The sequence below is a fragment of the Crotalus tigris genome, unplaced genomic scaffold, assembly GCF_016545835.1.
Source record: "Crotalus tigris isolate CLP2741 ecotype Arizona unplaced genomic scaffold, ASM1654583v1 scf7180000017589.2436309, whole genome shotgun sequence".
In the NCBI taxonomy this organism is placed as follows: domain Eukaryota; kingdom Metazoa; phylum Chordata; class Lepidosauria; order Squamata; family Viperidae; genus Crotalus; species Crotalus tigris.
The window spans coordinates 2118864-2142561 of record NW_024096495.1 but is presented as its reverse complement, the minus strand read 5'-3'; the positions used below and the strand labels follow the sequence as shown (position 1 = coordinate 2142561).

At 36.1% G+C, this 23698-nt stretch overlaps 1 long non-coding RNA gene across 2 annotated transcripts; it reads left to right on the top strand.

Moving 5' to 3' along the window:
- Positions 1-7616: 7616 nt before the first annotated feature.
- LOC120317017 lies at positions 7617-23154 on the top strand. 2 transcript variants are annotated; one of them, XR_005559116.1, is made up of 4 exons: positions 7617-7772; positions 10043-10406; positions 11309-15520; positions 19815-23154. It is a non-coding gene; the product is annotated as an uncharacterized LOC120317017 (long non-coding RNA). The 2 variants fall into 2 exon arrangements; XR_005559119.1 differs by having other exon boundaries at positions 10043-10505.
- The last annotated feature ends 544 nt before the right edge of the window (positions 23155-23698 follow it).

Genomic DNA, 23698 nt, shown 5'->3' with positions numbered 1-23698 from the left:
GAACAATTAACCAGTGGAACAACCTGCCTCCAGAAGTGGTGAATGCTCCAACACTGGAAATTTTTAAAAAGAGACTGGACAGCCATTTGTCTGAAATGGTATAGGATTTCCTGCCTGAGCAGGGGGCTGGATTAGATTACCTCCAAGGTCCCTTCCGACTTTATTATTATTATTATGGATCATCGCACAGTCAGCCAGATGTTCAGACTGGATTGGGCATTTTGTCTACCTATCGAGTCCTTACCCAGGACCTGGGATAGGCAGATGTGGATGTTTGATGGTATTACAGATATCGTCGCAGGATGGAAGCAGTTCCTAGTAAGGCCGCCTTTTGCAATTGACTAATAGCGAATTTGTCAATGCCAATGGTGTTCAAGTGGTGCTCCAGTTGTTTTGGGATTGCACCCAAGGAGCCTATTACTATTGGTACTACCCTTGCTTGCTTTTGCCACAGTCTTTCTATTTCTATTTGTAGGTCTTTGTATTTTGTTATCTTCTCCAGTTCTTTCTCTTCTATTCTGCTATCTCCAGGCACTGCCACGTCCACTATCCAGACTTTTTTGTCTTTCTTATCGACAATTGTTAAGTCTGGGGTGTTATGTTGCAGGTGCTTGTCTGTTTGAATTCTGAAGTCCCAGAGCAGTTTAATTTTATCATTTTCTATGACTTTCTCTATTTTATGATCCCACCAGTTTTTGCTTACAGGCAAATGATATTTTTTGCAGATCTTCCAATGCACCATTGTTGCTACTTTGTCATGCCGCTGCTTGTAATCAGTCTGTGCAATCTTCTTGCAACAGCTTACCAAGTGGTCCACTGTTTCTTCAGCTTCTTTGCATAGGCGGCACTTACTGTCTGTTGCTGTCTTCTCAATTTTGACTTTGTATGCATTTGTCCTTAAGGCTTGGTCTTGTGCAGCTAGAATTAGTCCCTCGGTCTCTTTCTTCAATTTTCCTGCTCTTAGCCATTGCCAGGTTTTGTTATTATCTGCCTTCCCAGCTATTTTTTTCATGTATTGGCCATGTAGTGCTTTGTCTTCCCATGCCTCTATTCTGTTCTTCATTTGGTCTTTCTTGTAGGCCAGTTTGGTCTCTCCAGTAGTTAGTAAGCCTTCCTGATATACTAATTTCAGTGCATCTTCATCATTGTTCTTCAGATATTCTTCCAAAGCCATTTTTTCTTCTTCAACCATCTGATGTACTTGTAGCATTCCACGCCTATTTGCCTTGGTAGATAAAGTCTATCAATGTCACTGCGTGGATGAAGGGCATGATTCATTGTCATTATTTTTCTGGTCTGCCTATCCATTGCTTTTAGTTCTGCTTGAGTCCAGTCCACTATTCCAGCTGTGTACCTAATGACTGGGATTGCCCAGGTGTTGATTGCCTTTATGGTATTTCCTCCATTGAGTTTGGACTTTAAGATCTTCTTCACTCTCTTGATGTATTCACCTCTAATCTTTTTCTTGACTTCAGTGTGCTTGATGTTGTCAGCTTGAAGGATACCCAAGTATTTGTAGTACTCTTCCTCATCCAGACTCTTAATGTTATTTTCGTGGGGCATCTTGATTCCTTCAGTTTTCACTATTTTTCCTTGTTTGATAGTAAGTGTGGCACATTTGTCCAAGCCAAACTCCATTACAATATCTTGGCTATATATACGGACAGTGTTGAGCAGCGATTCTATTTCAGATGATGTTTTTCCATACAGCTTCAGATCATCCATGTAAAGGAGGTGGGATAGTCTGGCAGATGTTTTTGATGTTTGATAGCCATGTCCTGAGTTATTCAGTATTGTTGACAGAGGAAACAGTGCAATAACAAATAGTAATGGTGATAATGAATCTCCTTGAAATATTCCTCTCTTGATATTAACCTCTCCCAGCTTCTCACCGTTGATTTGCAACTGTATTATTATTATTATTATTATTATTACAACATACAACATAGCAAATGAAGCAAAGGCAGATACTATGTAGCTTCTAAAGAACACAATTGAATAGAAAGGGCTTCTGACTAACATTATCCAAATCTTACAGCATTTATTTTATACTTTGTGTGAACTTGAATAGGTATTTCCAAGTGTTCCATGCTTGGAGTGAAAAAGTGGAAGTCATTAGACACTAGATAAGATCTGATTTTGTACTTTAAAGCATGGAGATAACTATTTGTGGGTGAGATTTAACTTTGTGGATTCAATTGGCTGTTTCTATCTTTCTTGCATCCTATGTACTTATTCTTCATTTTGAAGAGTTACATAGGTTTAAATTAGAAATCTTTCTGTATATGGCTATCATTCTTAGTGAACTGTTGAATTGTGACTTGAGGAATTTGTGTCAACAATTATGTAACTTTAATGGAAAGAGATTGAACTTGGCTATTCAAAGCAATCCATGAACAAATTTTAAAATGATACTGTCTCCTCTGCATTTTGATTATTATTTCTCTTCCATACTTCTCCTGTGAAAGCCTAACAAGAGTAGGATCAAAACACAAAGCTGAGCAAGTATATTTCCCTTTCTAATAAGCTAGGGGCAGTAATACCAAATAACAATGGAAAGAGTTGTATGTTTTCTTACATATCTTCCCCATAATACTTAGAGATTGGAAGTTCTTATGCAGAGAGGAGATTGATAGCTGATGCTGCAATAAAATATCTGAGTTAAGTAAGGCAGAATTAATATATCAATTTTCTACTCCACCATTACATTGGACCTAGTTCTATCCCACAATATGCAGTCAGGGATTTGACATTTTAAAAGACTCTGAATTAACAGTCAGTCATTAGAAAACTATAGCTGTTTGTAATGTTTGACTTGTGATGCATTTCATCTCTTTTTTCTGTTTGCACAAAGATGTAACTATCAACAAATGCCACCAAGATAGTAGATTCCTGTGTCAAACACTGCATTTTATGAATCACATTCCTGGAGACAAACAGATCTCAAGGGTTCGAATGGTTTCAGATAAATTATGGCCCTATGCCTCCTAAATGCCATGAACATGGAAGGAATTGAACTCTCACAATGATCAATCCTCAAATTATGCAGGATTATCAGCCAGGATGGAAGAGTTCTGAATGCATATTCTTCTATGACATTTTGACTCACCTTGATAAATGCATTACCCAGCCATGGATTTGGGATTATAAAATGTGCTATACCATGTATCTTTTGGATCGTGTATATTTGTGAACAGGAATCTGTGAAGTAAAATGGATTAAATGAAGGATAATGCAAGGAGGAAAAAACATGCAATTATTATCTGCATAGATACATGTCATTGTAGATGTAAAATGCTGATCAAGTGACAGCAATATAGAGATGATAAGAAGAAAAATCGAAGCAAAGAGAAAAGTGGGATAGAACTGGTTATGACTTCACTACGATCATCATAAAACTCAGGAAGCTTGCAAAACAAGGAATTTTCCCTTTCATGATGTCCAAAGTCCGATGATATGATTGTAAGAAAATAGCACACAATGCAACAGACACAGATTTAAACTCTTGACCTTTATCTAGTGTCTATGTTCTAGACACCTCAGTTTTTATCACAAATACAGGTAGTCCTCGACTCACAACCACAACTGAGCCCAAAATTTCTGTTGCTAAGCTAGACACTTTTTAAGTGATCTAGGAAAATACTTTTATTCATTCTACCATTGTTTTGTGGCCTGAACAACATTGGTCTTAGTACTGCATTAGGCAATCATTTCAATGAGCCTGAATGAATTATTTTTGCTTTAAAATATTTGCCAACTCTTCGCCGACAGATTTGCTGATACAAGCTAACACAGACCTCTCATCTATCACATGTCATTGAAATGTAAGATAGAAATTGTTAACTGGAGAATATATAAGAATACATGCTGGTTTTTTAAATTAAATTAAAGGATTACAGCCTAAGTTCTAATGGTGACAGATAGCAAAGCCCATTTGAAATAACATTATTTTACTGCCAATTTGGAAACACTGTATTTACTGTATTTAATGAAACAGGCTGAATAATGTGGCAGAGTATAAATTGACTGAATAAAATTAAAGGAGAACCATCCTTCACTACCAAGTGTAATGTTAGACAAGACACTGAAAAACCTTTGCAGCAAGCTTTACTAGAGTGATTTTCTATTACAATATTGACAGTAATGATTTATCCTTGTATTAATGATTATTTCCATTAGAAAATAGCCTCCAGAAGAGGAATTGAATCAAAGCCTATGTAAAAATAAACCTAGAAATACAGGAAGGAAGAAACTATGTTGAGTAAATAAAATGTTACTATATTAATAGAAGAGTTCGTTAATGGTAAAAAATATTTAAGTTTGTTAAAATCTTTCTTTTTCAATTTTTTTTATCAAAAATCAATGTGGGTGAGATAAAGGAATAGAGAACTTCAAGGGTTGAGGGAAGTCACTCTTTATTAAGAATAATTATTAGATTATTACATTAGATTGATTTTCAGTTTGCCTCCATAGAAAGGCCTCCTTTGTTTAATACCTTGAGAATATACATTGGACCTTGATAGAAAAGAAGGACAAATGTGTTTCTGAAACTAGGAAATCCAAAAATTTGTGAATATATCCTTTTCATAAGTTATAGAATAACAACCACTTGAAAAGATTTTGTATTTCAATTATTTATTTTTCAACAACTGGTCAAATGGAGAATGCAAAATAGCTGCTGTTCCAAACGAGTAAATGTTTGGATTCTGTAGACTGTTATGATGCATTACAAATTTCATGTCATTTAACATCATATTGAGTGGACATGTTCTCTGTTTTAACAATGTGATTTACTGATTATGTGCCATCAAGTTGTTGTTGACTCTTAGTGACCACATATTTTTTCCCCATTGCAATCTGTACCTAATCTGGTCTTACAAGTGTTCTGATGATGCACTCATAGCCACTCCCCCCCATCTCAAAAGTATCCAAAGTCTTGTTCTTCTGCTTTTTTAGAGTTGAACCTTTGCTTCACAAGAGTGTCACAGGGAATACCATGGTTTGCATTATTCTGATTTTTGTAGGTATAGACAAATCTCAGCATCTGAATTTATTTTTAAAGCCTTGTGACACAAAGCCTGTGTCAGTGCCCAATCTAAATTTTATTAGTTCTATGGATCATAGGCTCCACGATTCTAGGACATATTGTTCAAGCAACTGTGGGAAGAATCCAGAAAAAGAAATATTTGGGGGAATATTAAAAAGGCAGAATATATTTCCCCAAAGGAATAATGGAGAAGATTCTTTAAAAGATAGAAACTTCTCTCTCCCCCCCCCCAGCCAGACAACTCAGCAGAAACCAACTTTTAGAAATGCAGATATAATAATCCATTCAGGAAGGTTGGAGCCGCCAGCTAGAAGCTGAAGAGATTAGGAAGACAAAAACCCTTAAATCTACATACTCCACCCAAATTCCAAAACAGGACATAATAGGATTAACCCACCAATACTAAAAGGGCACACTCAAACTCAGGTCAAAGTACATGACACAGGAAATAAAAAGTCTCAAACAGGAACAGGAAACAACCTCAAGAGCTCCAGAAGGTATAAAAGCCCACCATTCTGTTCCATGTGGTCATTTTTTTCAGAGCCATCTTTCTGTCTGGCTCTCCTCTTCAATAAACTACAACCTTCTTTCTAAAGCAGTCTCCATGTTGTTTATTCCTGGCTTGAACTGGACTCTGATGAAGATTTTCCCTTCAACACATTTGATGGGTCACCCTTCTCTTACTCAGATCTAGAAAAGAGAATATACAGTATTCTAAAGATTATATATTGACAGTATAAGGTAACATTTGGCTCACTGATAATGGACCTAATTATTAATAATCAATACTTATTTAAATATTTATTTGATAACCATGGTATAGAAAAAAGAAAATTAGGCTCACTGCTTTATGGACTATTTTGCACAAGGGATCTGCAGAAAAAGTCTTGATGAAGTAAGATATGATTACGTTAGGAAGCTGAGAAAAGGAGTATCTCTCAGATGACATTTTAAATTTGAAGTAAGGCTGGCCCCAAATATTTGCTTTCCCCAAGTTCTAATCTACAGCAATCAACTCAGTCAAGCTATTGGAGCCCTAAGGCAGACGATTTTCTGCACTCTTCTTTCCTATAGCATTGTTATATTTTAACCAAGATTTTGCTTTCATAATATCTTAAATCACTTGCCTGTGGCAGACTGTTCACTTTAATTACAGGGCTATAACTGGTTTGAAGGTACTTTATTAACTGCCTTCATATCTGCAATCCATATTTTTAAATACTGTGAGATAGCCTTTCCAATCCCTAAAGCTTTAGATAGATCCAGTTAAATTTCACAGACATTCAGAGCCCTTAAAGCAGCCTGGTAAATCTCATCATTTATGCTCATGGTGTTTTTATTTCTCATATAAACTTAGGCTTTTAATAAAATTTGTTATCTCAAAAAATGTTGCCAAACTCCTAATCTTTGACTGCCACAGCCAAAGAGGTGGCTCTTCTCCAAAAACGTTTGTCATGTGACCAGTCTATTAAATTGACATCATTTGATCCAATTTCTCTGTTTACAAAATGTATCTATAATTAAAGAAAACTGCCCCATATTTATAAACACTTTCTACTGAAGTTATCAATAATTATCTAATCTGCCAGTATTTTTTAAAGTTTAAATCTTCTTACTTAATCAAAGTGAGCTGTAAACATAGGTCTGCTTGGTAAAACATCTCATTTCACTCTCAGTTTGCATCTGTATATTCAATGAGTCTTGCCTTCTAAAACTGCAATATACTGTATACATATCTTTCATTTCACAGATTCTCAGTTGGAAAAAAATAGTTAAATATGGGTTTTATATTTAAAAGAAGTAATGGAAAGTGATTGTGTAGATGACTAGAAAGTTATATCTAGCTAGAAGAACATCAGAAAAAGAAAAGAGTGCATTTTGATAGGCAATTGGAGAAAAAGCAACTTGTTTTCAGAAATTCAGTCCAGACTGTTGGAAATCAATGGCTACTGGTTTCTTACACATATTCCACCTGAAGCACTCAAAGGTATTTCCTGTTAAATGCCTTTGAATTACTGGCTTTTAAGAAATACTTTGATAATGACAAAACAAGCCTATATCAGAAAAGCAGATGACATTCCACGGCATGTGGTATAAATTATTGATGCTGACTGTTCTATCATCTCTGAATGTTACCTTGAAAAAAACAGTTGAATAAAACATGATTTCTGAACGATACATTGTGTGGCTGTCTTGAAAAATGGATGCATACTCAAAGGTGGTATGTTCTGCTTAGAGGCTAATCAGGCCAATGGTAAGTCTGTTACAGGATGGTCTTCACTTTTAAAAACAAGGAAAGAGCCCAATGCATTCTGACCAAATATGAGTAAAATATTTTATTAAAGGTTACTTTGTAGCAAGTAGGGCAGCTATTTTTCCATCATTCTTGCACTTGCATGTAGTTGCCTAGTGACTCTGTCTTCTCTCTCCTAGTTACAAAAGTGTCCAAGGAATAATCTGCAGGGCCAGATAAAGTCACTTGGGTCTAATCTGAGTTGGATTCTGGCCATGAAGTTCCTTTGGAATTGTCTGTGGCACGGTTTAGCTTGGTTAAATGTTAAGACTTTGAGTCTATTAGTCCTGGGGAAAGGCAGTGGACAAGATCTTCAAGGCTTTAAGAGCAGCTACCTGTATTGCATGCATGTCTCTCCTAGCTCGATAAGGCTCTCTGAGAGACAACACAAGACGGGAACCAAGTAGTGGTGAATACATCTTTCAGGAAAGGGTAGGTCTGCAGGCTCTGAAATAAATATCTAACTTTATCCCTATCCCTGTTTCTATTTCTTCCATAGGAAAAACAAATTGTTTTCTCAAATAAAATAACTTTAGAAATCAAGCAAAGTGCTTGAAATTATACACTATTTACTAGCATTGGAGCTATATCATGCTGATATCAATCCTTTTTTAAAAATCGACTAATGCTTAATTTTAACCTCTCCATGTGAATTCAAAGACCTAGGGTTCAAAGCAGCACATGTCTTGATGCTTCTTCATATATCTCAAAGCAAATACATTAAACCAAGTAAATATTTTCAGGAGTTCTGTTCCATTTATAGAATTTTAATCTAAGTGAATACTTTTTTGTTCTTTCATACTTTTTCTGATATCTGCATTGCTGTATTGTAATTATTGTTTTGTCGGTATTTTTATTATGATAATTATTTTCTATATTTTATTTATTGCCTAAATTTGAATGCTATTTTTTTATTACCAACTATCTTAGAAACTACTTTTCTGAGCAATTTCATGCAACTATACAAAAATGTTAAAATAAATCCCCAACGTGACATATTAACTCTACATAAATTGTTTTCTCGGTGATAAGGAAGGTATGGCCTGCCAAATACTACTCAGCTCTAATTCCTACCTGTCAACTAGAATATTTAATGAATGATATTGTTGGAATTGTAGTGGAGTATTATCAGGATAACCATAATTTCCAATCTTTCCACTAAGTGAATTTCATTGTATTCTCAGTCATATTTGTTATAAGGATGCTAATGCACTGTTATTACCATCAACATTTCAAAGTTTAAAAACATCACCAACATCCTGTCACTTAAGATCAATGCCCTGCTAGGACAAAGGGAGATTATTTTTTTTACACAGAATTTATATGACTGGATTGATAAATCCATTTTGATTTGCTAAACTTTACAAGGAAGAAACAATTTGTAAATAATTCCAAGAAATTTTCAATTTTATAGTGAAATCACAGAATACAAACTGTGTTAATATTCCAACAGGATTCATCACAAACATGAATATTCCAAATCCTTTTAGATATCTTACAGTATATAAATTTGGGATCACCATAAGTATTCTGATCTGTACGAACATTATTTACTTATTATTATGAAATATTTGCATATTTGGGCAGAGCAGCCAATGTTACTCATTTTGTTTGGCATAGAGAGAGAGGGAGAAAAATATGTTATTATTATCATTGGTCGCACAGTTAGCTTGATGCAGCATTTTTGTCAATCTATCAAGTGCTTCCCAAGGACCTAGGATAGGCAGATATTCTTTAATAATATTGTAAGTATTATCACCAGATATAAGCACTTTCAAGCAAAGTTGCCTTTTGCAACTGACTGTGAATTTGTCAATGCTGATGGTGTTCAAGTGGCTCTCTAGATATTTTGGAATTACATCCAAATCACTTATTACTATTTCTTTTTTGCTTTCCTTTATTACAGTTGTTCTATTTCTATGTGCAGGTCTTTATATTTTGAGATTTTCTCTAGTCCTTTTTCTTCTCTTCTGCTGTTTTCAGATATTGCAATGCTATCCAGACTTTTTTGTTGTTGTTATCAATAGTTGTTAAGTCTGGGTTGTTGTGTGACAGATACTTGTCTATTTGAATTCTAAAGTTGCAGAGCACTTTAACTTCTTCATTTTTTTATTACTTTGTCTATTTTGTAATTCCAAAATAGTTCTTGTTCTTGTAGTTCTTGTTTGCAGACTAGTGGTATTTCTTGCAGATGTTGCAATACTCCAGTTTTGCTTTTTTGTCATACTGTTGTTTGTAACTAGTCTATGAGATCATGTAACAACTGTGGTTCACTTTCTCCAGCATGATTGGATGGAGAATCCACTAGTGGGTTGTCTTAATCTTCCTGCTCCAATCAGACTAAGTCAGAGTTAAAGTTACGCCTCCCTTTGTCCCCATGCCCCTTTTTCGACTTAGTTTCTTGCTCCTCAGATATATTTCAAATATCTTAAATTCTAGACACCTCAGAAATTAATTTTTCCCCTTTTTCTCCCTCCATTTGCTGCGAAGGTCTTACCTGGTCTTCCCTGCAACTTGCTGTACCTCCATTTCCTCAATTTCTTCAGAGATCTAGACTGCCCTGCAGCCTACAGGCTTGCTTCCCAGCTGACTTATCTTGGGCTCCTCGCGAGTCAACAAAGCTTCCCAGTTTCATCGGCTCAGGGAGACAGGGCACCAAAGCTCAGCTGGCCTTCGCAAACCGTTTTTTTTGCTTCCAACAGCCAGCTGATTTAAAAACAGCGTCGGCAAAGGCATCGGAGAGTCGGAGCACTCTCCAATCGTCGGAGGCCTCCCCAGGAGTCTGCTGATCACTGGAGGCCTTCCAGAACAGTCGCCGATCGTTGGAGGCTTCAGCTGATCGTCGGAGGCCTCCCCAAGCAGAAGCTGATCGTCGGAGGCATTCTGGATTGTCGGAAACCTCCCTAAGCGAACGGCCGAGCTGCGCAGCATAGGTAGAGGCACCTGAGTGTTGGAGGCCTCCCTAGCTTTACCGCAAGCTCCCTGCAAGGCCGTTTGAGCTGCTGAGCAATCCAGTAGCCAGCTGATCATCAGAGGATTGCAGGCTGCATCGGAGGACCCAGACAGGTCAGATCTTTATCTTGATCATTGTAGGAGCCAGGAGCTTCCAACTGGAGCAGGGCTCGCCCCTAGAGGCCTCACCTGAGCTGTTTCACAGTCTCTGAGGTAAACTGGCCGTGCATTTGGCACACTTCTTATGGCCGTCATTTTGTTTACAGTTTCTATTTGAATTTCTGGCCTTGTTTCGCCACCGACAGTTCGGCCTGGGGAGGGCAAGCTCATCCCTACAAGGACGCATGCCTTTATCTGACCCCCTCACCCCCCTCACCTGGGTGCAATGTTTCATCAATTTTTGGGTCTTCAGTGGCTGATTACAACGCTCGAGGGGGGGGCACTTCACCACTGAATCGATCCTCCAGAGGCTTGTTACCTCAGTAATTGACCAGTTGATAACAATAGCAGCAAGTTTTTTTGTAAGATTACAATGTAGGTTTTTTTCCCAGGAATTATGGCAGATAACTTCTACCCCTCATCCTCAGGGGCACCCAAGCCCAGGGCAAGGTCCCCCAGGAGGCCTAAAGCAGATGGCAGAGGGAATTCTGCCCCTCAGCAATCTTGGGAGCAGGACTCATCCAGGGCAGGATCAATTATCCCAGGGCCTATGGACAACATTCCTTTGGAAGGTCCATATTGAGCCCCTCTCTGCCCACTGCAATTCTGCCCCAGGGGCCTGGTCTCCCCCTAGGGAAGTGGGACAGATGACCCTAATAGCTCAGCAGTGGACTTAGGAGCGCAGGGACCTGCTGTCCAGGGCATATCTAGCCCTTCAGCCACCTTACACCCACTGCAGCAGGACTTGTCCTCCTGAGCCCCAACCATCAGGACTAGAGCAGGTTCAGGACATGATAGCTCAGGCCCTGGCCCAATTCAGGGCCACTTCTGCCCTTAACATCTCTCTCAAACCGCAGCACCACAGTCTCCACCTCGTCCTGACTCGCCAGGCCTCACAGAGGACGTCTCATCGGAGTTGGGATCGGACCACTACAATTCTTCTCGCCTGATCCTATCAGATGATAAGGTACCCCAGCACGGGCTCCTTGACCATTCCCTTTTCAACTCCTTGCTCCTCAAGGCCTGCACCATGGCCACGTCACATGTCCCTTGCCCCCCGTTCTTCCTCAACACAGTGCAGAAACAGTGGGATAACCTGGGTTCTCTTCCCAGTCTGGGATCTACAGAGAACAACTTGTTCAGTGTGACCCCCTCCCTCGCTCCTTTTTGGAGGTCCATCAGGTTGATGAGCTTCTGATGTCTCTGTTTCCCAACAATGATATCCCAGGGGACATAGCCAAAGCTCTTAAGGCTGAGGTCAAAAGGAATGAAACGGCCCTCCCTTAGGGACACAGGGCTTTGGTAGGTCCCACTAGTGGATTCTCCATCCAATCATGCTGAAGAAGGGGCGTTATCTTACCTGAACACCTTTTCTCAGCATGATGATGAAGAATCCACCCCCACCCCAGATAAAGTCAGTTGGTCCTGATTCCAATGAGAGAAACGCAGGTGCGTGGACTAACGTCTGTACATTGACTCAGTCTCAAACTGGGCATGGGGACAAAGGGAGGCATAACTTTAACTCTGACTTAGTCTGATTGGAGCAGGAAGATTAAGACAACCCACTAGTGGATTCTCCATCATCATGCTGAGAAAAGGCGTTCAGGTAAGACAACACCCCATTTCTTCAGTTTGTTTGCAGAGATGGCATTTGCTGTTTGTTGTATTCTCAATAATGGTTTTATATGCATTTTCTCGTAAGGCCTGTTCTTCTGCAGCCAGAATTAGCCTTTGTCTCTTTCTTCTACTTTCCTGCTCTTAGTCATTGCCAGGTCTTTTTGCTATCTATTTTGCCTAATAGTTGATATTTTTTTAATATATTGGTCATGTAATACTTTGCCTTGCCATGTTTCTTTTCTATTCTTCTTTTGGTCTTTATAGGCCAGCTTGGTCTCTTTGGTATTCATTAAATCTTCATAGTGTACTAGTTTTACTGTATCATCTTCACTGTCCTTGGAAATTCTTCCAATGTTCTTTATACTTTTTCAACTTTGTTGTGTACTTGCAACATTCCATACCACTTACGTTCTTTGGTATAAAAAGAGTGTGTCTACTTCACTGCATGGATGAAAAACATGATTTATGTTATTGTCATTATTTTTCTGGTCTTCCTATTCAGGGCTTTTAGCTCTAATTGAGTCCAGTCTATTCTAACCTAAATATTGGAATTGGCAAGGTATTATTTGCCAGGATGGTATTTCCACCACTGGTTATTATTATAATTATTTCATATTCCACTTTCATCCAGAATGACAAGATTACCTATTATAGCAATCACACATCAAACCAATTAAATAAAAAAGAACATTGCTGTAATATCATTCTTCTCCCCATCCCAGAATAAAATTTGAAACAGAATCTCCAAGACCCTGGGTGATATTTAAACTATGAAACATTTTTTTTTGCTCTTTAAAAGTATTGATAAATCAATGTATAGGTAGTTTAAAAGACAAAGCAAAAGGAGATTATCTGTCCTATTTATGGTCCCTTGAAGAAGTGTTCTTTTCAGAACCATGATGATGCATTTCGTAGAATTCTACCAAGAGCCCAAAAGAGAAGAAAATCTGTGCTCATCACTGAGAAGCAATGATTAATGGTGATTATGGTGATTAAAGATGAACAATAGGTCCTGGATATTTTTGGTTTTCTCAGCCCACTCCCAACTCTTCAACAGATGACAAGTGCAATACACAGCTGCAGGATTATTCAGATTCCTTCTTTTTGCAGTTTTAGGAGTTAAGCAGCTATAAACCTCCTTATATTTATGGATGTTCCATCTCTTCTTTCTCTCTCCTTTTAAGCAGGTATTATATCCTTGAATATTAATTTAGCAATGGCAGATTCTGTAACTTTGAATCTATTTTTCTTCTCCCACTCACTGAATTTTAAAATATACTCTTGTTTCAACATTTTAAACAGCAGAGGAATTACTACTAAATTCATTAATTGCTTTTTTTGTATAGATCAAATTGAGGAGAACATCTGGAAGTGCAAACTTAATGCCTGGTCATAGTAAAAAAAACTAGAAGTGAGCCAATAAGCTGAGTCTATACAATGATTTAAACATTAATATGATTTGATTAATTTTTGTCTTATGAAGCCAGTTAATCATGTTTCCAAGCAAAGTTGAACCAATTTAGCATTATGTGTGACACACATTGTTATGGCTTATTCAGAGGAACCAATGCAAAATGAACTAGGCAAACCTAATCAATAAACACGTAATTGTTCAGCCTAAATTGTCTTACTCAAGAGTTGCAGTTGTCTAAAAGACTACATTTTCATTATTTGGGTACATCTTGTGGTAAATTTGGAAATACAGCAATGTAGAATGAAGTGATTTTACTATTGGAAAAATTGAATGTTATGATCTTATTACACTTAATTTGTGTCATTACCTGATCTGTTTTCAAGCCTAGGTAGGTAGGTAGGTATGTAAGTAGGTAGACAGATAGACAGACAGACAGATAGATGCTCATATCATCATAGAGATCTTGCATACTCTAAAATATTTTAAATACTACATAATTCTATTATTGTCTCCTTTTCACCATTTGTACCTATGTGTACATTAAGTTCTTCAATACGTGGTATCTTAGAGAAGCCCTGCCTTTGAAAGACTAAATGTTGGTGTCTAATAAATATTCTTTTATTTTTCTGAGTATTCAAATGCAATTATAATTCTGCTGTAATAATTGTGTGAATCTTATTGATATAAAATATACATATGTGGTGCGTATATGTTCCAATAAGAGCCATACAATTCTAAACATATATATATGCACACACATGTAATTTTTTATTCATTTTTATTCATTGTTTTGGATACAGGAGAATATATACAAAAAGAAGTAAAATATTACAAAATGTTATAGATATTATAAAAGAAGAATAAAAAAACAAAGTAAAAGGTAACAATCATGTTCATTATATCCTTTTGTAAAAAAGGAGGAGCCTGTTTCAGGTACTGATTCCATGGAGACTAGATATTCAGTGACATCACCACTATGATGTATTAAGGCTTGCACATACAGTGGTATTATTTGAAGACTCTGTTTCCATACAACAACTATGTTTCTGTTGTTCACTCTCATACGTCCTCATTTATTCTTGATTTTTTTTTTTGCTTCTTCCCTTATTATCAAATATATTGGTTGCTAGGGCCATAAGTAGCTATAAGGTAAATAGGTTGGTTGAATTAATGGTTGCTGTCACTGTATAATAATAGCTACTATGAACAGCTCCAAAAAGAGTATCTGGGCCTGTCTCTCAGGAAATAGTTCTCTCGTTCTTATATACAGAGAGAGAGAGAGAGAGAGAGAGAGAGAGAGAAAATACTTCTTAGTCACAGGGGTTAAAAATTAAACAGATGGACTCAAAAAGATAGGATAATTAAGATGCACGATAAGGAAACACCCTCTAGTTACAACCAATAGTTTTTTTCTCGGAGACTTGCTATTTTTTTTCTTCCTGTAAAGGTTTCACTTTCCAGTCAGATTTGTAGCCCTGGAATTACCTGGCTATTTCCAATATTTATGCACTTTTTAAAACAATCAACAAGATCTGGACAGGAATACATAAACTTGTACTACCGTGTTTCTCAAAAGTAGGACCTACCCCCAAAATAAGCCCTACCTTGATTTTGGGAGGTGGGCACATACCTAAAAATCAAGCTTGGGTGGGGGTGGGGGGTGAAGTTTACCATTGCAGCCAGGCCTCCCATGACTCGACATTTGCCTCACCTTGCTGACCCACTTCTTCTGCAGCCAAAAGAGCAGCTTCATTCTGCAGCTGACAATGGAGCTCTGGCCTGCATTTCACTGTCAGAAGTCTTTTTGGAAGACCTCTGCAGTCGAAAACCAAGCTATGATAGTAGTACGGTAGTACAAGTATATGCATTCCTGTCCAGATTGAATCCATAGCTTGGTTCTCGGCTGTAGAGACCTTCCAGAAAGACCTCCGACAGTGAAATGCAGGCCAGAACTTCATTGTCAGCTGCAGAATGCTGCTCCTTCAGCTGCAGAAGAAGTGGACCGGCTGGACGGGGCTGTCAGTGTTGCTGCTGTGAGGTGAGTGAAAAAGACATCCCTTGAAAATAAGACTTGGTGCCTCTTTTGAAGGCAAAAAATAAAAAATAAAAGATCAAGTCTTATTTTGGGGAAAACACAGTATGTACATTGCAGATTGAAGATACTTCTTGGTATAAAGCCACATTGTACTTTTAATCATATGGAGAAATAAATATTTATTCCATGGCAATTATTGATTTTTATTTTGGGGAGCATGACCAAATAAAACCTGTCATCTAGGCAATCAAAGTTATTACAATTTTATTATGTACTTCTAGTTTCAGTCCTGCTTTGTGAGATAATTATCTTGGAAATTCATCTATTACATTAACATCTGCTATAGTTTCAAACATTTTTTCACCTTTGTTGACCTATTGGCAATCGTCTGCATTATTTTTTCCCCACAGTGTAAGATATACTTACTATATGCATAGTTATTCTTTCACATGCAAGATTTTCTTGTATGATGAAGTATACAGACTACATTTTGACTCAATGTATGTAATAATGAATCCTACACAAAAGCCATAGAAATTATAATATTTTTAAGTTTAATGACTTTCTTTGAATTGTTTTTGGTTAGTAAAATGTAAAATCAAGTAAACAAATGTTTTATTATTTACATAAGCCAATTGTGACATTAGGCAGCTTACAAATAAAAGAAAAATGATACATATAAATAGAGAGCATAGCCTATTGAAAGAATAAACATCCAGTTTTAAACCACTTAAGAGTATTATAGTTATACTAAAAACATGTATTACTTACAAATGGAGTTGTGCACCAGAACTAATTCACAAGTTTTGTTTTCATACATTTATTTTATAATTTATTTGGGAGAATTTTTTTTTTAAATAAAGATGATTCCATTAAGAAATTGAAACCAGATCAGCCCATAAATCAAAAAGGAAGTTTTAGTAATATATTTCACCAAGGCTTCAGCACTAGAGCCATTAAGTAAGGTTTTTTTAATCAAAGAGGTGTTATTAAACCATGTATCTGAATTAAATGAGACTGTCTTTGAAAGTCATTTCTGTTCCTAAGCCATTTTGTGATAGAACTTTACATGAAGAACTGTATAGCCTTGTAACTGTATGTATGTATGTATATATGTATGTGTGTATGCATGCATTTCATTATTTTTCATTATTTTTTAGGGAGTCTGTCTAGGAGTTCTTATAGAAAAATAGTGATGATTAATTTCCTTTAGCGCACATAAAACCTCAAGGGCTTATCAGCCTGGGAATAAGGATTCATTAACCATGAGACCCTGCTATACTCTCAAAGTCAGTGCTATCACAGCTAAATTAGACAAGACTCTTCAACTACAAGAAGCTTTCTTCAGTGGAAATAGAATTAATTGCTAAGGCTTTGCTTAAAAATAAAAAATGGTTATGCTTATAGAAATTGCCAGAGTTCTGTCTAACCCAGAAGACTTGCTGGCAATTGAATTCTCCTGCAGGCAGGGATTTCAAAATCTGGGTTCAAGACCCCCTATAATATAGAAGCTCACTTCATTACTTTAGACTAAATATTATCTTTAGTCAAATTGTATTGCCTATCTCATAAAAACATCTCACAAATCTCAGTCTGACAACTCAGTATTTCAGTATAAACTAATGTATTTTGATTACATAACATTATGGGTTGAATTACTGATATATACAAGTAATATGATTCTGAGATTCCAAACATTTTTTTTAATAATTACCAATCTGATCTCCCTATGCTGTAAACACTAATCTGAAGGAAAACAAATTATCTAAAAAAAAACATTTGGACTTTAAAATTAATTATACCATTCTAAATTTAAAATGTTATCTAATATATGTTTCCTTATTATAATTTATACTAAGGTTGAAATGACCATATTAACAGTTGCAAAATTAATTATCAACTTAACCTATAAACTCTTGGTAAGAAATTTTAATTCAGAAAGCTATATTTGTAACATTTTACTGTTCATTCTTTACATTTTTTCCTTTAAATACGCAGCAAAGTGTAAATGAAATAAATCATAGAATAATAATTCACATAAACTAGTGCTTGAGCTATAATTCAACCTTGGTAATTTTTATTAAGTAGTTAGTAAATCAAAGTATTATTTATGATATGATTTCTACACCTCAGAAAGCTCATGATTATCTCATTAAGACAGATATCTGTTTGGCACTTATTCTACAGATATAAGCAGGAGGCTGTGATCAGTAAGTACAACAACAGGGGATAGTTCAGTCTCTTTACAAATTAAGAAACAAAGTGAAGGTGGCCAACCACTACAGATTTTAACAGTGTAGTAATACCAATTTCAACAGAAGTTGCATTGCTCAATTACATATATTAAATTTTAGTTTTCTTATTAACATAGATGTTGGATATGGAGTACAGTTAGATTGTGTTTAATTATTATAATTGAACCTAGAGACTAAGAGACTAATGTCAGATAAATCAGTTAGTTTTCTTTCTCAGCTTGGTCTGAAAGCTAGTGATAGACCAATGCTGGTGACTGCCATTGAATCACAGAAGGCTTATTCATCTACTGTATAAGGAAAAAATTAAAATTTTCCTTATAGATGTACATCTATATAGAAATACATTTTCTTACTTGCCTTCATTTCACAGGTAATACATTTATTTACCTTAGAAAGCATTTGCTTTGCCATATATTTTTTCCCAGCTCTTGAGCTCTTTGATGGTTTATTCTCAAATAAGCATGTAAAAGATTGGGACTTGGGCACTTTTCTCTCAGACCAATTTGCTCTTATTATTATGGATGAAAGGGGGGAAATGCCAAGATCAAAGGAATGTATGGAAATGACCAGAGTTTTCCTAATTTTCAGATCTCTTTCATTGATTAGTAAACTTCTCTTTTATTCTCTCTATATGTATTGAATGGAAGAGAAGTTTGCAAATAAATATAAATAAATAAATAATCAGGGATGAGAAATGTGTTGCCTTCCAAATGGGGACTCTTTAACTGGCTGGAACTGATGAGACTTGTAATTTAGCACATCAAGAGGATAACAGATACCTATTATATATGTCCACATGGGGCGAGAGAAGGAAGTGATGAAATTTCATAACATCTTCAGAATGGAAGTTCAAAAGGCAGAGCTTGCATTGTGATCTCCATCCCTATTATATCTGCCCTATATTAATAAGTCACATGAGTAAAAAGGTGGATAGTATTTTCAGGTTATTTAATTCAAAAAAGGAGAAAATAAACAGTCATGCTTTATATAATTTCCAAGCACAAAAAAGACTCAAGATCATCAGCATCTTTTGAAAATATTAGCATGGAAGAATTGCTCAGCTGGATAAAAATATTTGAAGAAATATTAATAGAAATATTGTATTGTAAAATATGCCGCTCTGGAGTTCTTTCAGCTCCAAAGGCTAAATTTAAGTTTCAATAAAAGGGCTTAATTAATATTGTTCCTACTTCTATCATTTAGACAAAAACCTGGTAGAACATTGGATTAATTACATACCAAGAAAACTGAGCTAAATAAACTACAATTCATCAATTTTAAATGCTTTTCTTTTTAAACACAGTCTGTTCATGGAATACTTCAGAACAAAATGTTCATTTCCTGAATTACAGGTAGCTTTCAAAATAAAGTGAACATGCACAGAATAAGCAGGTCCTAGCTATGACAGATCTTTAAGCTTTCATTACATTTTATATTTTAAAAATCAGGTAGTTCAAATGCTATTTTTACAATACAATTTGTGGGTGTTTTTGCATATTAAGAGGTAATGTAATCTCTGGCAAGGTTCTGTCTACTAATAAAGGAGAATATTTGTAGCTCAGGGTTGAAATAAGGGATTCTTGGTGCTCCCTGAGCTTAGTTGTTTTCTTACAGATATTTCACTACGTTAAATAGGTAATATCATCAGTGTGTTACCTAGTTTGGGTAATGAAAAATCTGCAAGAAAACAACCAAGCTCAGAGAATAACAAGGACCCCTCAAGATTCTGTCTATATCAGGGCCTGCGGTTTGGTTGCATCATGCAGAGGCCGCACCCATCCCAGCTCCAGCAATGCAAAAAAAGTCACGATACGTTGTGACACGTCACGTGACACGTCACGTGACACGGCAAGTTTGACACCCATGATTTATATGGTATATGCAAATAATGAATTTAATTTTGTCTGGATTGCTTTATGTCTTTCTTGGGCTAGTCCTGATATCAGCCTTGCCAGACTAAACCTATATTGCCTTAACATAATGGATATACTCTGGAAGATTCTAGAAATAAACTAACCTTAATTTCTTCCTCTTTCTCATAGCTCCAGACTGTGTTGTCTCTTATCTCCCCCACTCCATTGGAACATGCTTCCTCTTCCCTGGAAATCTACTGCAGTTCATCACATCATCTTCCCCTTTATAGATGTGTTCCATAACAGTTAGCAAAAGGCACCTGTTATGATATCAGTTCTGTCAAAACTAGCTGAATCATTTGCACAAAATATATGAAACATCTGTGCTTGGGAGAAATGGAATAGAATCTTTAGCTTCAGCTTTAAGGTTCATGCTTGTATGATTGAACTTGCTCCCTTCAGAAAGTGGGTGGGCTTTTTTGTACAAGAGAGAGAAACCAGCCAGAGATGAAAGGCAAAGGAGAGGGGCTAGCAGACCCTACTTAGCTTCTAAACTCTAAAGCAGTGTTTCTCAACCTTGACAATTTTAAGGCACGTGGACTTCAACTCCCAGAATTCCACAGCCAGCAATGCTGGCTGTGGAATTCTGGGAGTTGAAGTCCACATGCCGTAAAATTGTCAAGGTTGAGAAACACTGCTCTAAAGGAACTTCTGGGATAAGGAGAAGGGTGTTGAGTTAAGATACTTAACAAACTTTGCATGCTGCATCACACAGCTTCCTTAGAAAGATAGTGTTGGATATTGGTGGAAGAATGGGAAAATATGTAGCTGAACTCACTGAAATTTATGTGATGTTGTGATTTAAAAATAAACTTTTATAAAATGATAAACTGTTGGTACATGCCTCCAGAAAAATTATCTAGAATTATAAAGTTATTTCAAATGTATATAGGAAATATGGAAACTAGGAAGGCTGTTTCGATCATGACTGGTGGATACAAAAAAGCCAAAAAACGTTGGGTTCAAATACAATCAAACAAAGAATTTTAAACATGTAATTGAAATAGTAAATATTCTTGTTGGAACTAATTGATAGATAAATAGAAAACAGTTGTGGAAGACTGCTTTGTATAAGGTCACTGCTACAATTATTGTATGCACAAAAATGGAAAGAATAAAATACCTACAATGGAGGAATGTCTGTTGAAGATGACAGAATTAGCAGAGATAGAAAAATTGAGTTGTTTGTTTAGAAAAGGATAATTTTATTTATTTATTTATTTATGGGTTGTTGTTTTTTATATCCTACCTTTATATCCTCCTCCTCCATTTTCAATCATTATAATGTTTGGCCTTTGGTCAGTTGTTATTACCAATATATTTTTAAGAATAAGAATAATATTTGTGGATGAAAATATTGTGTCATTAGGTGACAGATGAACAAGATTTAAAAAAAAAATCTCCTCATGGCAGGTATAATTTGTCTGAAACCACCATTTAAAGTGATCTATTCAAAATAGGGAATAGTGAGTTTCTGTCTCCCATTAGCACACTTACTCTGTACTTTACTGTATACGTTTCGGAGATCCTGATGAGCACAATAAAAGTTCTTATTTGCATGCAAAGTGCCATGCATGAGGGATTTCTCTATCCCTTTTATGCATAAGAGAAAGTGATTGACTCACTTTTCCAAACATTGTTTAAGAAACTTTCCTCCTCCCCAGTTTATTCAACAGCTCTTGCCAGGTGCTGAGACCCCGTCCCTCCCCAAAGAACTGTTGTGCATCTGGACTATGCTGTAATGGTGACTCAAAATTTCTATTGACAGAGCAGATGAAAAGATCAATTTTGCTAGTGCTTTCCAAAGCATGAGATCATGGCTTCTTAGTAATTTGAATTATGAATTTTATTATCTTCTCTAGGTTCTTAATTGCACAACTAATGCACTTAGGTTTTTGTAAAAATATACAAAGCTTTCAATACATGTACTCAATTAGGCTTGGAAACATTACGACTTCAGAAAACGCTACCATCCTTTTTACCCATGGAATTAACAAATTGACAGTTTGATTCAAGCTTGCAATTCTTTAATGCTGGCTCCTCTCACTTTAGAAAGTACATTTGAGAGTTATCATTTGAGAATGAAGCATTATGAATGGCCTATGCTTCTAGCATACAGTACCTATATGAAGAACAGATAAATTAACTTTACATTATTGTTCTTGGCATGTCTCATGCCTTCAAAGACTTATGCAACAATTTATCAAAGGGGATGAAATATTAACCTGGCCAAACCATGGCATCTATGAAAATGAAGTGTGTATTTTTTCACCTAAAATATGGATTGTACATTAAGCTGTACATTAGGCCTGCCATAAACAAATGACCTTAGTATCCCATCATCTTACATAATGTATCTCTGTTATGCAAATACTGAGAAATTACACTGGCAGAAGAAATATGAACCAATTTGTTCCATTGGCATACTTAGATAATCATGTATTTTAACTGAGATGCTGACCTATTTTGTAAAGTTGTCATTACATTTGGAATGTAATTTGGAAAAACATCACTTTGCCCCCCCCCTTCTTTTTTTTAAATGCTCATTTACAGGAACACAAATTGATTAAGCTGCAGGTCCAATGGACCCTGAAAGAAATGAATTGTCTGGACCCATTTCAATTCAGTTACCATATATAGCATGGGTAACACTGACCATGCTTAACTTGGCTAGAGATATTGGAACCATCCTCATCCCAATGACCTTCTGAGGCCTCTCTGAGGATTAAGAGTAGGAAGCAATATTTTTCAGTGGTTCTCCTCTTTTCTGAAGAGACAGTTTCAGTCAGCAGAGTAGGAGAGAAAATAAGATCTAGTAGAATAGACTCTTTATATGTCTTCTTGAGCTGCCCAGGGTGAATAGATGAATAAATTAAAGATTGCCATGTTTGGAGGCCACAGAAGCATATATTTTCCTTTGGTATTCCTCGTATTATGGAATAGAAACCCCATCTATGATATTCAGCCATATTTTAATCATAAGATACAAATGTTCTCCTTATCAGAAGCACTTAAGCAATCAAACTTTCCCAAATTTCATTTTCTCAGGAGTTATAGGTCCCAGATTTCGGACCCATTCTATAAGTTAGCCAATTTAAGGCATCTTGGTTTAAAAAATGTTGCCTTATGATGCACCATTTCACCCAGGTAAAGGTTATGGCAACTGGAGTTTTAGTAATATATATTTAATAGATTAATATTGTTCTTTTGAAACTGTTATTATAACTTTTGTAGCCATCTTGCAAACAGTATTTATAACAATTCACAGTGATGTCAAACTGATGTCCTTTATGTTATGGCATCATTGGGCAAATGCTAGGATTGTGTATTTGTGATCATTAATGGAAATATGTTATGTCACATCATTTGCATTTAGCTGTAACAATGCTTGAGTCACTATTTATCTGCTTCTCCTCCTTCAAATATTCATGTTGACTTGCCAAATTTGAAAAAAAAAACTTTAATTCTTTGAATTGTCATTGTTTTCTTATTTCATAAGAAATAAGTTTTTATCCCTTATTGAACTAATTGCTGTGGCTCTAAGTGATAAACGTCTTATGGTTAACAGCATTTTGAATCAGCTGTAGTAGCTACTGAAATAATGTAAGAGGAAATAAGTACAGCAGATGCAACAGAGGCCAAATCAACAAAAGTAAAAAGAGTGGGGGGGGGGAGTTTTCAACTACACAGGAAAAAAGGTCACAGACCTCACATCCTACACATATCAAAGCTAACTTCTGTTTCTTGCTTTTTATTTCTTACTAGCAAAGGTATGCCATTTTCCTTTTGTCTTCTATTAAGTACTGCTTATCTATCATCCCCCCATCTCTGACCCCATTTCAGAGTGTTACAAATAAATGTTATCTAAAATTAGGTGTGCCTTTCTGAAAATAAAAAAAAGTTGTACTTATACTAATTTGGAGAAATAAGACTCAACAATTATAAGGAATCATTTCCAATATCCATATTTAGAAACAGGGTGATAAGATTCCAAGAAGCTGTAAACTGACCCT